At 41.1% G+C, this 15,297-nt stretch overlaps 1 protein-coding gene across 12 annotated transcripts in view; it reads left to right on the top strand.

Annotated features, from left to right (window-relative positions):
* The first annotated feature begins 824 nt into the window (after positions 1–824).
* Positions 825–15,297, top strand: part of LOC110529439 (carbohydrate sulfotransferase 15) — a 37,213-nt gene continuing 22,740 nt past the window's right edge. For 5 of the 12 annotated variants that reach the window (XM_090240910.1, XM_021611628.3, XM_090240916.1 and 2 more), the window contains exon 1: positions 849–1,604. The gene's annotated coding sequence lies outside the window, so the exon portion shown is untranslated. Of the gene's footprint in view, positions 1,605–6,172; positions 6,314–15,297 lie in introns of those variants that run through there. The other 7 variants (XM_021611650.3, XM_021611613.3, XM_021611643.3 and 4 more) reach the window with 5 other exon arrangements.

The raw sequence follows: 15,297 nt of genomic DNA on the forward strand, positions 1-15,297 counted from the left end.
TCATACTGTATATGCTTTATTATCAGTATGCTTTATTGCAGGTAGATTTTTTAAATAGTTTCTTTCAATATCTACAGTTTGTTTTTGCATGTACATTGATTGATTAAATAATCTTATGCTACTCAAATATAAATAACATTTTCTAAACTATTCCAATCTGTTACTTAGACTTATTGTACCCGTTACTGAAATGGTTGTTCTAGTTTAGACGTTTAACTTAGTCTTCCCAACCCTGGTCGTCATTCTGAAGCAAGTTGCAGTTGGATAAAAATGTCTAATGTTGAATATCCCCAATCTAGATGGATTTCAAAAGGCACAATGTGATTTACAGGCCTGATGACTACAGACATTTCAGGTCACTGTATTAGGGTAAAACTAGGCCCTCAACAGAATATCTTGGGAAATTGTATTGTTTTATATAGTACCATTTTATCCAAGGTCTCACCTGGTGAAAGCCACAGGACTGAAAATGAATGAACGCAACAAGCACATCTCTGTCATTAGCAAGCACAGTCATGGGTGATACTGGTAACTCTAGAATTCACTCGGAAGGCACTCTGGGAAATGTGGAAATAAGGCTTAAAACCCTACATAAGGGCTATTCATTTCCTATCTTGGAGGGCTGAAACATTTCTGGTTTTGATTTTGTTTAGATTTTTTAAAGAACCATCCCATCAATGATTCTTCAAAGGCCATAAAGTGGATATTTTAGGTCATTGCTCAAAAAAAAGCTTATTTGATTACAATTTGCTCTTTGATTTTTAAAAGAAGGGTAATTACCACCTTCCCACTTGGTTATGAATGCAGCATGAATACTTACGTCTAGATGATATTTAGAAACATTTACCAGTGTTGGAATTGCTTACGGCGAGGCTGGTCAGAGCCTGTATATTGGCAGGAATGCCTGATTAGTCTGAATCCTTTTTTATTTTGAAATTCCGTGTTTTTTGATGGTATTGTCGGCCTTTTTGAAAATGTCTCTACATATTTCTGCCAACCTTAATTTATGAACATAGTTTGCATCATAACTAGATGTAATCAGTCTGCAGCTTTTCAAAGAAGGATGGTAGAAGGGGCTAGAAATGCAGACACTGGTGTCGCCTACAGTAGGAATGTTCGTTGTATTGCTGTGTTTATTGCGGCTGTCGAGTACCCAAATCCTCTCTTCCCTTGGTCCCTTCCACTCTTCAGACTCTTGCAGCTCGGTCATAATAATCATCTGGAGAGACGAGATGCTTCATAGGTTATTGCTTTCCGGAATCCTTGGGATGTCCATGCCCTAAACCCTAACCTCAACGGTTACCTTAATTTAACCGTGTTGAATTTGAATTGCAATGTACTGACGTCAGAGTGTGGACACCCGAAGGATCCAACTTAGATCCTTGCTTGATAGTCACTAAACGCCCGCGCTATAAAACCAGTGTTTGATAGAGTGCCATTCAAAAGAACGCAGTTGTGAATTCATTATAATGTGCCTGTATAAACTCGTATACCTTACCTCATTGAGACAAAACTGAGTTAATTTTGTATTACTAGAATGGATATGGAATGTTCATGAAGAGCGCGCAAAGAAGTCGCTTTGATTGATTCATCGGATCTTGAACGTGAGTAACAGCAATTTAATTTGGCCACTCGTTATTACCAGCATGTGTAGGCAACATTTGACCGTTGTTGCCCGATATGCAAACCAAACAAAGTTTGTGGTCTTACTTTGGCTTAGTAATGAGAGCATTCTCTCGTAGAGTACTGCTATTCCACTTAGAAATATTTACCCTATTCACAGGGGTTGTACTATATTATAGCCTTCACTCCAACTTGTGATGACAATTATGAACAAAATAAATAATGGAACCGGCAACGTACTTCTTTCTGATAACCAACTTCAACATTTTGCAGAAAATTAAGTGTAGGAAATTAGCCGATCCTGAATAAATATCAATGCCCATGCCAATATTTTAGCGACAGTGACCATTTTTGTGAGTTGTCAACATTTTAATGTTCTCATATTGGAATCAAACTAGAGTTTCAACAAACAAAGAGCAGCCAGTTAGTTTAATGCTTTGTGGCTATGTACTCCTACAATAGATTGCATTAGAAGACGTATAAAGACAAACTGCTGCCCTCAGGTTGAACTAAAAGTGTACCCATTAATTGAAGATTACATCCACTAACACATTATATCTAACACATTATTGGGGCCAAATTGCATTTCCACATGCCACTGAGCATAAACTGGTGTAATCAACATTGTTTCCACATCATTTCAACCCAAAAACTAAATGTGATCGAGGTGGAAAACTGGTTAGATTTGCAAAAAGTCATCAGCGTAAGGGAACTTCCTCTTTTTTTTCACTCAACTTTGAACCTAAATCCAATGACATGGTGAAATGTTTTGTTGATTTCACATTGAATTCACAGTCGTTGACAACTCAACCGAATGTAAATCAAAACGAAACTTCTGTGTTGAGTGGAATATATTATAGAGGTGCTTGCTCAGATAGGAGCTGTGTCAGAATGCTCTTCTTCTGAGGCAGACTTATTTTTCCTCAGTGAACTGCTGTAGAATGTCTGTGTCATTCCTGGGGGTCGAATCCTCTTCTAGTCCACCAGAGACTAAACCAGAAAAGGCTATTCCATGAGGTGGAATTAACAAATGAATTTCTCGGCACATCAGAAATGTAGTATCTTCTCTCACAATTTAATTGTTTCATTACTTTATATCTGACCACACACACACACACACACACACACACACACACACACACACACACACACACACACACACACACCTGTCAGGTAGGATGGCAATACCATATTGTATGAATCATCCACTGGCATCCAGAGGTGTTTAATGTCTGAATCAGTGGTACAATCTGCTGATCTGCCAGATGTCAGAGTGCCCACTGTTTCCTTCTGACGTTTTCTCTCCCCCTCCTGTCTGAGAGCTGTGGTAGGCTTTTGCTCAGTGCTCTGACATGAGGCCATGGTAGGTAGACAGATGACCTTTGGATAAACCTGTCTCTGTAGACTCATGTTGACTTACGCTTAAAGTGCCTTTGAGCAAGCGGTGGGTCGGGGTTAGGGAGAGGTGGGTGGTTGAGGTTGAAGGACCTTTTCTTAACTCGGTCTCCCCAGTTACTGTTTTTCCAAGTTTGTGCCCTACCCTGGAGGCTGACTCACTGGACTAGAGGTTTTGGGGTCACCAATAGGCTGAGCAAAAGTCTGGAGCTTTTGAGACGCCAAGGCTGTGTTTCTCTTGGCACTATGTTGTACACTTTGGTCATGTTGAAAGCATGAAAAGAGAGATTGCTATGGGGAAGCTTACCCTGCCGCCAAGGCCAAATTGGGGGAAAAATACTGTGTCATTTTAGGAATAGATTTTGTGTGTGCGTGCACAATCCAGGATCCACGCTTAGAACCACAACAGTGGTGATGACAGTCTGTGTGTCTAAGCAGTTTCACAGTAAGACCAGCCAACCACACTGCTGACACTAGTCCATGGAGAAGGAGATGACAGGTGAAATGATAGATGGACTTCCTGATGGAAGCTTCAACATCACTGTTACTTTATATCTTCAGTGTGACGCTTTGCCTCTAAACAGTGCCAGCTTCATAGAGTGCTGTAGTACAGTAGACCTCCTTGGAGAGCTTCTGCTCGTTTCTATCCGTATACTGTAGCTACATCCTCGGATTGATGGGCTCAGTGGAGGAGTAGGCATATTAGCCTGACGCCTTGACTTGTTTTTGAGTCATGAAGATCGTTATCTGTTGTTTTATGGGTAATGCTAACGCAAGCCCCACCCCTTCCTCCATGGCAGCTATTGATTGACTTGATCGATGCCCAGTTAGTGATCAGGCAGAGAGAGTCTATTCTCCAAGGGCTACTCACATTTAATAGGCTGTGCTGACATCATTTATCTTCTGTGGGCCATAACAAAGATTTAGTGTATTTGCTATCTGCTGTTTCAGGCCATTCACGGTACATCTAACCACAGGATTCCATGATATGCCCCCCCATAAAATACATTACTTTGAATAGATAGATACAGAGACATATATCTACATTTATGGCTCTAGATACTTGTAATCTATTTTACAGTGGTTTGTCTGTTGCCATGTTATGCTTTTCCCCCATTCAGTCATAGTTCCACAGCTTCTGTATACCTCCTATCCCCATTGGTCCCTGTCCTCTTTCCCCCTCACTGAAAATGCACCTGTTAAACAGTAGGAGGAACCTTTCAACATAACCTTGGTTGTTATGAAGTTTTAATAGCATTAAAGCACTGTGCAATGGTCCCACACTTCAATAGAAACATACAGATCTTCGCTCAAGACCACAGCTTGGTGCCAGATGTCTCAGCACTGGACTGCAATGACCTGCTGCCCTGAACTTGTGAAAACAGTGTCTTCTGGGAATGACTCTTACAACACTAGGCTAATTATCCTTATCTCTCAAGTGATAGGACTTGGACATAAAATATGGGTCTTATAGACTCCTTTCAAGGCCCCATTTTCCCAAACTAGCGGTCACGACCCCATGTGGGGTCACCTGATTTGAAAATGGGGTTGCGCTTGGTTCATAGACTCGGGGTTGTTACACCAGTTTGGGAACCCTTCTGCTAATGTAATAGTTGCTGCCGGTAAGAGTCTTTGGTTGCATAGATATTCAACCCGTGTCAATGGGGTTGCGAGTTCATTGACTTACAGACACAACCCTCCAATAAATGTCAGAAGTTAAAATATTGAGGAAAATATTTTTGTGGTTACATGTTCATTACATTTTCAGAAATGAGAGAAAATAGCCTGATGTTGATATTTCAGTAGTGAATCACTTTCTCTGTAACAAAAATAATGGTGGAAAAAGGAAACCTCATCTGACCCAATGAGGTAAATTAATCAGACTTACAGATCTCTGTGTTCTTCTAAGAACACATTTTGGTTTCCCAACATCTAACTGGACTTACTCTGGGCCAGGCCTAAGGCTATGTCCCTGCCAACATCTAACCAGACTTACTCTGGGCCAGGCCTAAGGCTATGTCCCTGCCAACATCTAACCAGACTTACTCTGGGCCAGGCCTAAGGCTATGTCCTTGCCAACATCTAACCAGACTTACTCTGGGCCAGGCCTAAGGCTATGTCCCTGCCAACATCTAACCAGACTTACTCTGGGCCAGGCCTAAGGCTATGTCCCTGCCAACATCTAACCAGACTTACTCTGGGCCAGGCCTAAGGCTATGTCCCTGCCAACATCTAACCAGACTTACTCTGGGCCAGGCCTAAGGCTATGTCCCTGCCAACATCTAACCAGACTTACTCTGGGCCAGGCCTAAGGCTATGTTCTCTACCTCAAATCAAATCAAATCAAATGTATTTATATAGCCCTTCGTACATCAGCTGATATCTCAAAGTGCTGTACAGAAACCCAGCCTAAAACCCCAAACAGCAAACAATGCAGGTGTAGAAGCACGGTGGCTAGGAAAAACTCCCTAGAAAGGCCAAAACCTAGGAAGAAACCTAGAGAGGAACCAGGCTATGTGGGGTGGCCAGTCCTCTTCTAGCTGTGCCGGGTGGAGATTATAACAGAACATGGCCAAGATGTTCAAATGTTCATAAATGACCAGCATGGTTGAATAATAATAATAAGGCAGAACAGTTGAAACTGGAGCAGCAGCACGGTCAGGTGGACTGGGGACAGCAAGGAGTCATCATGTCAGGTAGTCCTGGGGCATGGTCCTAGGGCTCAGGTCCTCCGAGAGAAAGAAAGAGAGAAGGAGAGAATTAGAGAACGCACACTTAGATTCACACAGGACACCGAATAGGACAGGAGAAGTACTCCAGATATAACAAACTGACCCTAGCCCCCCGACACATAAACTACTGCAGCATAAATACTGGAGGCTGAGACAGGAGGGGTCAGGAGACACTGGATGCACTTATTCTCAATAGAGGGTGATGAATGGTGTGCTGTTATTCCAAAGCGTTCCAGTCCTTTTTACCACAAAGCCTAGTTTTTACTTATTGTTTTGCACAATACATATCACAAATCTCCCCTACCAGAAGGGGATTCCTCTCTTATCGCACTCTTTTGCAATGGTTCAGTGTTTTTGTGCCATCTCTTTCCCAATCCCAGAGAAGAAGCTTATCTGGTCTACTACCGCTCTCCCCACAGAGTGTTCTGAACAAGACATTCATCTGGAAGTGGTAAACATGTAGACAGGATTAGTTCACTTTCTTACTCTCCTCTTTAACTGCTTTGCCAAGTCTCTGGAACGACCGAGTATTAAGAGAGAGATGGACTGCACAACAAAGTCAGGCAAGAGTTGTCTATAGTCAGTCAATGTGAGAGGAAGGAGAAATGTAGAAGGGGTGAAGGAGACGGAGTATTGGGAGAGAGAGGGAAGAGTACTTTTTAATGTCATATTTTATCTGAAATAATGGCATGATTTATAGAGAACACACTCTCTGTCGTATTTTATTTCCTTCTCCTTTCCTGTAGTCAATCCTGCCCAAAGCAGATCTTTGTGAAGGCTGTAAATACCAGGGATGTAGTGCTGCCAAATTGCGGAGGAGTGACGCTCCCTCACTTTTTTTCAATTATAGAATACACAGTGTTGGTAAAACTATTTCTGGAAAATGTATTCAGATAAATTCTAAATAAATTATATTTAATTACCACAAAAATTCCATGAAAAATGATAGAATCACAAACTAAATAAATATGTATAGTAGCCTAGAGGTAAATGTGGTGGTTTCTTCCCTGTCTTCTCTCTGATGGTGGCGAGAATGATGAAGAACTATAGACTACATGTGTGCAATGCGGAGGCCCGTCTGAGTTTTGACCACTTTGGCCAATCAGAACATTACAAAAAAATGCAAATTCACTGTGTGCCTGCCTTGACGTTCATCTTGCGCAGTGGAACCCAGAATGATATGTGACCACTTGGTTACACCGTTCTGCCAAGGACACCCCAACCAGAGTGGCCACTGCATAGCCCAAGGAGCCTGGCTCTCTGGAAGTTGCTGTAGCCCTGCTTGTGATATTTAGCCTACATTGGCTATAGGTTGAGACGCAGGGCCGTTCTAGCTTGGTATGTCAGGGTGGGCAATTGGAAATGTGAATTGGGCCAAGTTGGAGGTAATAATGCATGTAGGTTATAGTTTATTGAGATGTATGAATACACCACACCAAAAGCTTGATTTTATGGCTGTTTTAAAACAAATTTCCTGCAATTATTTATGTTCACTGCTGGTTCAATTGATTTGATAGAATGTTTAATCTATGCAAATTATATGAATTGATAGTTCACCTCTCTGTTTTCTTTTGAACAGTACTGTATATTGTAACCATGTGTTCAAGCTAATGTAACATATGGGATATGAACCTAGGTCTCCCACAGGAGCAACCAATCTCTTAGACCGTTACACCAATAGGAAATCCCCAATTGGGCTGAGGGCAGACACTGGTTTTGAAGTTCGCAGGAAGGGTTGCCTGGTTGCGTGACCGCGACCGCCTCATGTCCACAAAACTAATCAAATCAAAGTTTATTTATAATACAGCGTTTTAAGCTTCACAATACAATGAAATGCCTACTCACAATAAAGTGATCCTTGCAAACAGTGCAATGATAGTAAGCTGGAGATTGTCTGGTTGGATATTTGCCTTCCCAAAACCAAGCCGATTTTGTTTGGTGTGTTACTGGCTGCCCAATCAGATTGTATTCAATGAAGGTCTTGAAATTGTTGTCAAATTGTAATGATTCCCCAGTGAAGGAAATCATTGTGTTTGGGGATTTCAATAATGATGTTTGCAAAAAGGATAGCACATCCCGCAATGTCTTTATGCACTTCTGTAGATCACTTACTCGGACCCAATTGATAATAGATCCCACCAGGGTATGTGAAACAGTGCAATGTACGATTGACTTAATATTGGTGTCTGATAAATCTAAAATATAGCAGAGTGGAGAAATAGTATATGGAATCAGTGATCAATTTATTACATTATGCACAAGGAGAGTTTTTAAAGATACATTTAAGTGTCACAAAACTGTTAGAATCAGAGGACTCCAAAAATACTGTGTTGAAATGTTTAGTGGCTAAAATTGACTGGTCACCTGTGCTGGATAGTGTAGGGGTAGACAGTGCCTGGGAAGCCTTTAAATGTGGATTCCTTGGTGAGGGGAATGTGATTGCTCCTATTAGACAGGTCAGAATAAAGCGGAGATCTAGCCCTTGGTTTAATCATGAGATTCTAGAATCTATCCAAGCAAGGAATAAGGCCAAATTTAAGAACTCTCAGGAGCAGCATGATTTTGTCCTATATAAACGTCACAGAAATGAAGCACAGAGCAGGATGGATGAAGCACAGAGCAGGATGGATGAAGCACAGAGCAGGATGGATGAAGCACAGAGCAGGATGGATGAAGCACAGAGCAGGATGGATGAAGCACAGAGCAGGATGGATGAAGCACAGAGCAGGATGGATGAAGCACAGAGCAGGATGGATGAAGCACAGAGCAGGATGGATGAAGCACAGAGCAGGATGGACGAAGCTAAAAGGGGTTACTTTGCTGATAAAATCATTGAAAAGAAAAGACCCTAAAATGTTTGGGAAATAATTTAACTAGGCTGTAGTAGTACTACCAAAAATAAACAAAACAGTATTAGGCTCAACATCAGGGGGGAGATGGTATATGAAAAAGCAGAGGTTGCCAATGAATTTAACTTCTGTTGCCAGTAAGCTGGCTAGCAAGCTGCCCACCAGTTCTGGTTTGTATGGGAGTGACCAAGTCAAGAAGTATTATGCCGAGTTAGGGGTTCAGCCAAACTATTTTTCTTTTGCAAAGATAGCAACAGCCAAAATAGCCAGTATGCTGGCAGAGTTTAAACGCTCCAAAGCCACAGGCCTCGATAACATTCCTGCAATGTTTCTTATAGATTCTGCTGAGCAAATTGGCCCTTGTATTACACATATCGTTAACCTCTCTTTTGAATTAGGCATCTTTCCCAGGGACATTAAACACACTAAAGTTATACCTCTGTATAAGAAGGGGATAAGGTCTGAACCTGGGAATTATAAGCATGTATCTATCCTCAGTATAACATCAAAGATCCTGGATAGAGTTTTACATGAGCAAGTGTATTAATACATGTCAACAAACAAAGTCTAATGATTTTCAGTCGGGTTTTAGAAAAACATACTCTACTTTATTTGACTGACTTCATCAGGAAAGAGATTGATGAAGTAAATCTGTGTGGAATGGTACTGCTTGACCTACAGAAGGCCTTTGTTACAGTTAACCACTGTCTCATAATCTCCAAACTGGAGGCACTGGGGTTAAGCAGTATCCCTCTAGGCCGGGTAAAGTCCTATTTATCAGGAAGGGAGCAAGTAGTTGACGTTAATGGTTCACTGTCTCAGGCAAAACCAATGAGTTGTGACATTCCGCAGGGGAGCGTGCTTGGGCCTCTACTGTTTTTACTGTCTATTAACGATATGAAAGATGCTTGTTCTGGCCGTCTTTTCCTTTATGCGGATGACTCGACACATCCTGTGTCTCACGAAAGTAAAACTATGTTGGAGAGAATATTTAGCACAGACTTACGAACATTAGCAAATGGCTTGGAGATAATGCACCATCTCTGCACTTAGGTAAAACCGAGGCAATTCTTTTTGGATCCAGACCTGAATTGAGTACAGTAGGTCCTCTGAAATTAAGGGGTGAGGTGCTGACTACTAAAACCTCTGTTAGCTACCTAGGATGCATCCTTGATGGAAGCTTGGGAGGTGTGAGCATGGCTACTAAAGTGCTAGGGAAGGTTAATGCTAGGACTGAGTTTTTGTCTAGAAAGTCCAAGCTGCTTGATAAGGGCTCCATGAAAGTACTAGCCACTGCCCTTATTCAATACCATTTTGACTACGCTAGTACTTCCTGGTTTGGGGACTTCTCTAAGATAATGAAGGGCAAGCTCCAGATAGCCCAGAACAAGCTGATCAGGGTAGTATTGAAGGTGAGTCCACATACTCACATAGGCAGGAGCTGCTTTCAAGTCCTTAACTGGCTGCCTGTTGAGGCTAGAGTGTCCCAGATTAGACCGGGTTTGGTTTACAGGAGTATTTATGGTTCTGCGCCCAAATATTTAACTGACTACGTTCCCCATGTTAGGGACACACGCAATCACTGCACCAGATCAGGTGTTGCTAATGTGTGATTATAGAGGTTCAGTAGTATTGCTGGGAAATGTACTTTATTGTATACTGGAGCCTCCGAGTAGAATGAGTTGCCACGACGTCCTCTCTGGGCAGCTTTAAAAATAAGGTAAAAAACTGTTTGATGTCTTCTGTGCCCAAATTAATGACCCCCAGTGGTGAAAAAGTATCTAATTTTCATACTTGAGTTAAAGTAAAGATACTTAAGTCTTTTTCTATTAAGGTAAAAGTCATCCAGTAAAATACTACTTGAGTAAAAGTATTTGGTTTTAAAAATACTTTAGTATCAAAAGTAAATGTAGTTGCTAAAATATACTTAAGTATCAACAGTAAAAGTACAAACAATTTAACATTCCTTAAATTCAGCAAACCAGAAGGTACAATAATTAAAAACATTTGTTTTTACAGGTAGCCAGGGTCACACTCATAATTTACAAACAATAATTTGTGTTTAGTGAGTCTGCCAGATCAGAGGGAGTAGGATCTGGTGCTGTCATACTGTGTTCAACCGTGTTCGATCTTGTCTAGCCATCTTGTTTCAAGAGGACCACAATGAAAATAAGTCCCAGATTGCATTGTGTGTTATCCTCCATGATTAAACTCATGTGCATGTATGGCTTTTTCAAGTTTTTCAAGGGTGCTTGTTTTTTCAAAATGTTGGAAGTAATAAACTAAACTATATGTATTAGTATTTACATTAGACTATAGCCTACAAATAGCTATACCACATAGTCATAGGCCTATTAGGCAATAGGTTACTGCACATTGTGGTTTGTTCGTGAACTGGCCGAATGGCAGGGCTATCCTTCAGCATTACAAGTTGGTTCAACAAATGGAAGTTAGAGGTAGTTTTGTGGCAACCCAACGAAAGGGGTTAAATATGTGTAAAAAAACAAACATTAAAAAAACTATAATATATATAAGATTTAGGACAGACACCTCAAAACCTTTTTTCTTATGATTTAGCTATTGACTGTCCTTTTTGCCATTTCTGAATGTGTTATCCAATGCATTTCTATAGGCTTTAGTAGTAAAGGCCAAAATCAATATCTTATCTTTGTTTAAAATGTTCTTTTTTCTTACACCTAAAATTCTCAATCAAATGGGTAAATGATGGGCCTCCCGGGTGGCACAGTGGTCTAGGGCACTGCATCGCATATCCTTGTCTCATCGCGCGGTAGCGACTCCTGTGGCGGGCCGGGCGCAGTGCACGGTAACTACTAACAATTGGGGAGAAAAAGGGGTAAAATAAAAAAATAGAAATATTTTTTTTTTCCTAAATCTTAAATAAATTCCATATGTAAGCTTAGCAATAAAACTTCTCCCTCAAAGTGATCAAAACAAAGGAGATGACTGTGGACTACAGGAAAAGAAGGGCCGAGCACAGAGCAGGTTGAGTGCTTCCAAGTTCCTTGGTGTCCAAATCACCAACAAACTATCATGGTCCAAACACACCAAGATAGTCATGAAGAGAGCACGACAATGCCTATTCCCCTGCAGGACACTGAAAAGATTTGGCATGGGTCCTCATATCCTCAGAAAGTTATAAAGCTGCACCATCGAGAGCATCCTGAATGGTTGCATCAAAATCTGTTATGGCAACTGTTCCATATCGGACTGCAAGGCGCAACAGAGGGCAGTGCGTATGGCCCAGTACATCACTGGAGCCAAGCTTCCTGCCACCCAGGACCTCTATACCAGGCGGTGTCAGAGGAAGGCCCTAAAAATGCCCAAAGCTACCCTAGTCAAAGACTGTTCTCTCTGCTACCGCATGGCAAGTGGTACCGGAGCACCAAGTCTAGGTCCAAAAAAAACTTCTTAACAGCTTCTACCCTGAAGCCATAATAATGCTGAACAGCTAATCAAATGGCTACCTGGGCTATTTGCATTGATTCCCCCACCCCCTTTTTTACATTGCTGCTACTTGCCGTTTATTATCTGTGCTTCCCCCTACCTACAGTGCCTTGCGAAAGTATTCGGCCCCCTTGAACTTTGCGACCTTTTGCCACATTTCAGGCTTCAAACATAAAGATATAAAACTGTATTTTTTGTGAAGAATCAACAACAAGTGGGACACAATCATGAAGTGGAACAACATTTATTGGATATTTCAAACTTTTTTAACAAATCAAAAACTGAAAAATTGGGCGTGCAAAATTATTCAGCCCCCTTAAGTTAATACTTTGTAGCGCCACCTTTTGCTGCGATTACAGCTGTAAGTCGCTTGGGGTATGTCTCTATCAGTTTTGCACATCGAGAGACTTAAATTTTTTCCCATTCCTCCTTGCAAAACAGCTCGAGCTCAGTGAGGTTGGATGGAGAGCATTTGTGAACAGCAGTTTTCAGTTCTTTCCACAGATTCTCGATTGGATTCAGGTCTGGACTTGGCCATTCTAACACCTGGATATGTTTATTTTTGAACCATTCCATTGTAGATTTTGCTTTATGTTTTGGATCATTGTCTTGTTGGAAGACAAATCTCCGTCCCAGTCTCAGGTCTTTTGCAGACTCCATCAGGTTTTCTTCCAGAATGGTCCTGTATTTGGCTCCATCCATCTTCCCATCAATTTTAACCATCTTCCCTGTCCCTGCTGAAGAAAAGCAGGCCCAAACCATGATGCTGCCACCACCATGTTTGACAGTGGGGATGGTGTGTTCAGCTGTGTTGCTTTTACGCCAAACATAACGTTTTGCATTGTTGCCAAAAAGTTACATTTTGGTTTCATCTGACCAGAGCACCTTCTTCCACATGTTTGGTGTGTCTCCCAGGTGGCTTGTGGCAAACTTTAAACGACACTTTTTTATGGATATCTTTAAGAAATGGCTTTCTTCTTGCCACTCTTCCATAAAGGCCAGATTTGTGCAATATACGACTGATTGTTGTCCTATGGACAGAGTCTCCCACCTCAGCTGTAGATCTCTGCAGTTCATCCAGAGTGATCATGGGCCTCTTGGCTGCATCTCTGATCAGTCTTCTCCTTGTATGAGCTGAAAGTTTAGAGGGACGGCCAGGTCTTGGTAGATTTGCAGTGGTCTGATACTCCTTCCATTTCAATATTATCGCTTGCACAGTGCTCCGTGGGATGTTTAAAGCTTGGGAAATCTTTTTGTATCCAAATCCGGCTTTAAACTTCTTCACAACAGTATCTCGGACCTGCCTGGTGTGTTCCTTGTTCTTCATGATGCTCGCTGCGCTTTTAACGGACCTCTGAGACTATCACAGTGCAGGTACATTTATACGGAGACTTGATTACACACAGGTGGATTGTATTTATCATCATTAGTCATTTAGGTCAACATTGGATCATTCAGAGATCCTCACTGAACTTCTGGAGAGAGTTTGCTGCACTGAAAGTAAAGGGGCTGAAATATTTTGCACGCCCAATTTTTCAGTTTTTGATTTGTTAAAAAAGTTTGAAATATCCAATAAATGTCGTTCCACTTCATGATTGTTTCCCACTTGTTGTTGATTCTTCACAAAAAAATACAGTTTTATATCTTTATGTTTGAAGCCTGAAATGTGGCAAAAGGTCGCAAAGTTCAAGGGGGCCGAATACTTTCGCAAGGCACTGTACATGTACATATTACCTCAATTATCTCAACTAACCTGTACCCCCGCACATTGACTCGGTACTGGTACCCCCTGTATTAAGCATAGTTATTGTTATTTTATTGTTGGTCTTTTTTTTATTTTTTACTTTTGTTTATTTAGTAAATATATTTTTTAACTCTTATTTTTCTTAACTGCTTTGTTGGTTAAGGGCTTGTAAGTAAGCATTTGATTTGATAAAATGTCACACTACATCACATAATGAATTAGCATTTTACATAAGATAACAAAATATGATAGCATAGTATGCCTATAGCGCTACTGTTACACCAAAAACACCTAATTTCTGATGAGATTTTAGGATGGTTAGCCGATATACAGTTAATTCGGAAAGTATTCAGACCCCTTGGCTTTTTCCATATTTTGTTACAATACAGCCTTATTCTAAAATGTATTAAATTATTCTATACATTTTTTAATCGACACACAATATCACAATGACAAAGCCAAAAAAGGTTTTAGAAATGTTTGCAAAGTTATAAAAAAAACTGATATCATATTTACCCAATTATTCAGATCCTTTACTCAGTACTTCGTTCAAGCACCTTTTGCAGCGATTACAGCCTTGAGGCTTCTTGGGTATGACACTGCAAACTTGGCACACCTGTATTTTGGGAGTTTCTCCCATTCTTCTCTGCAGATCCTCTCAAGCTCTGTCAGGTGAGATGCGGAGCGTCGATGCACAGCTATTTTCAGGTCTCTCCAGTAGAGGTCGTCCGATTAATCGGAATGGCCGATTAATTTGGTCCGATTTCAAGTTTTCATAACAATCGGAAATTTGTATTTTTGGGGGCCAATTTTATTTTTTTATTTTTTTATATACCTTTATTTAACTACGCAAGTCAGTTAAGAACACATTCTTATTTTCAATGACGGCCTAGGAACGGTGTGTTAACTGCCTTGTTCAGGGGCAGAACGACAGATTTTCACCTTGTCCGCTCGGGGGATCCAATCTTGCAACCTTACAGTTAACTAGTCCAACGCAATAACGACCTGCCTCTCTCTCGTTGCACTCCACAAGGAGACTGCCTGTTACGCGAATGCAGTAAGCCAAGGTAAGTTGCTAGTAGCATTAAACTTATCTTATAAAAAACAATCAATCATAATCACTAGTTAACTACACATGGTTGATGATATTACTAGATATTATCTAGCGTGTCCTGTGTTGCATATAATCTGACTGAACATACAAGTATCTAAGTACATGACTGAGCGGTGGTAGGCAGAAGCAGGCAGGTAAACATTCATTCAAACAGCACTTTCAGGCGTTTTGCCAGCAGCTCTTCATGGTGTGTCAAGCATTGCGCTGTTTATGACTTCAAGCCTATCAACTCCCGAGATGAGGCTGGTGTAACCGAAGTGAAATGGCTAGGTAGTTAGCGTGCGCTAATAGCGTTTCAAACGTCACTCGCTCTTAGCCTTCTAGTAGTTGTTCCCCTTGCTCTGCATGGGTAACGCTGCTTCGATGGTGGCTGTT

This window comes from Oncorhynchus mykiss, chromosome 1 (assembly GCF_057628025.1).
Source record: "Oncorhynchus mykiss isolate SJ-2025 chromosome 1, ASM5762802v1, whole genome shotgun sequence".
In the NCBI taxonomy this organism is placed as follows: domain Eukaryota; kingdom Metazoa; phylum Chordata; class Actinopteri; order Salmoniformes; family Salmonidae; genus Oncorhynchus; species Oncorhynchus mykiss.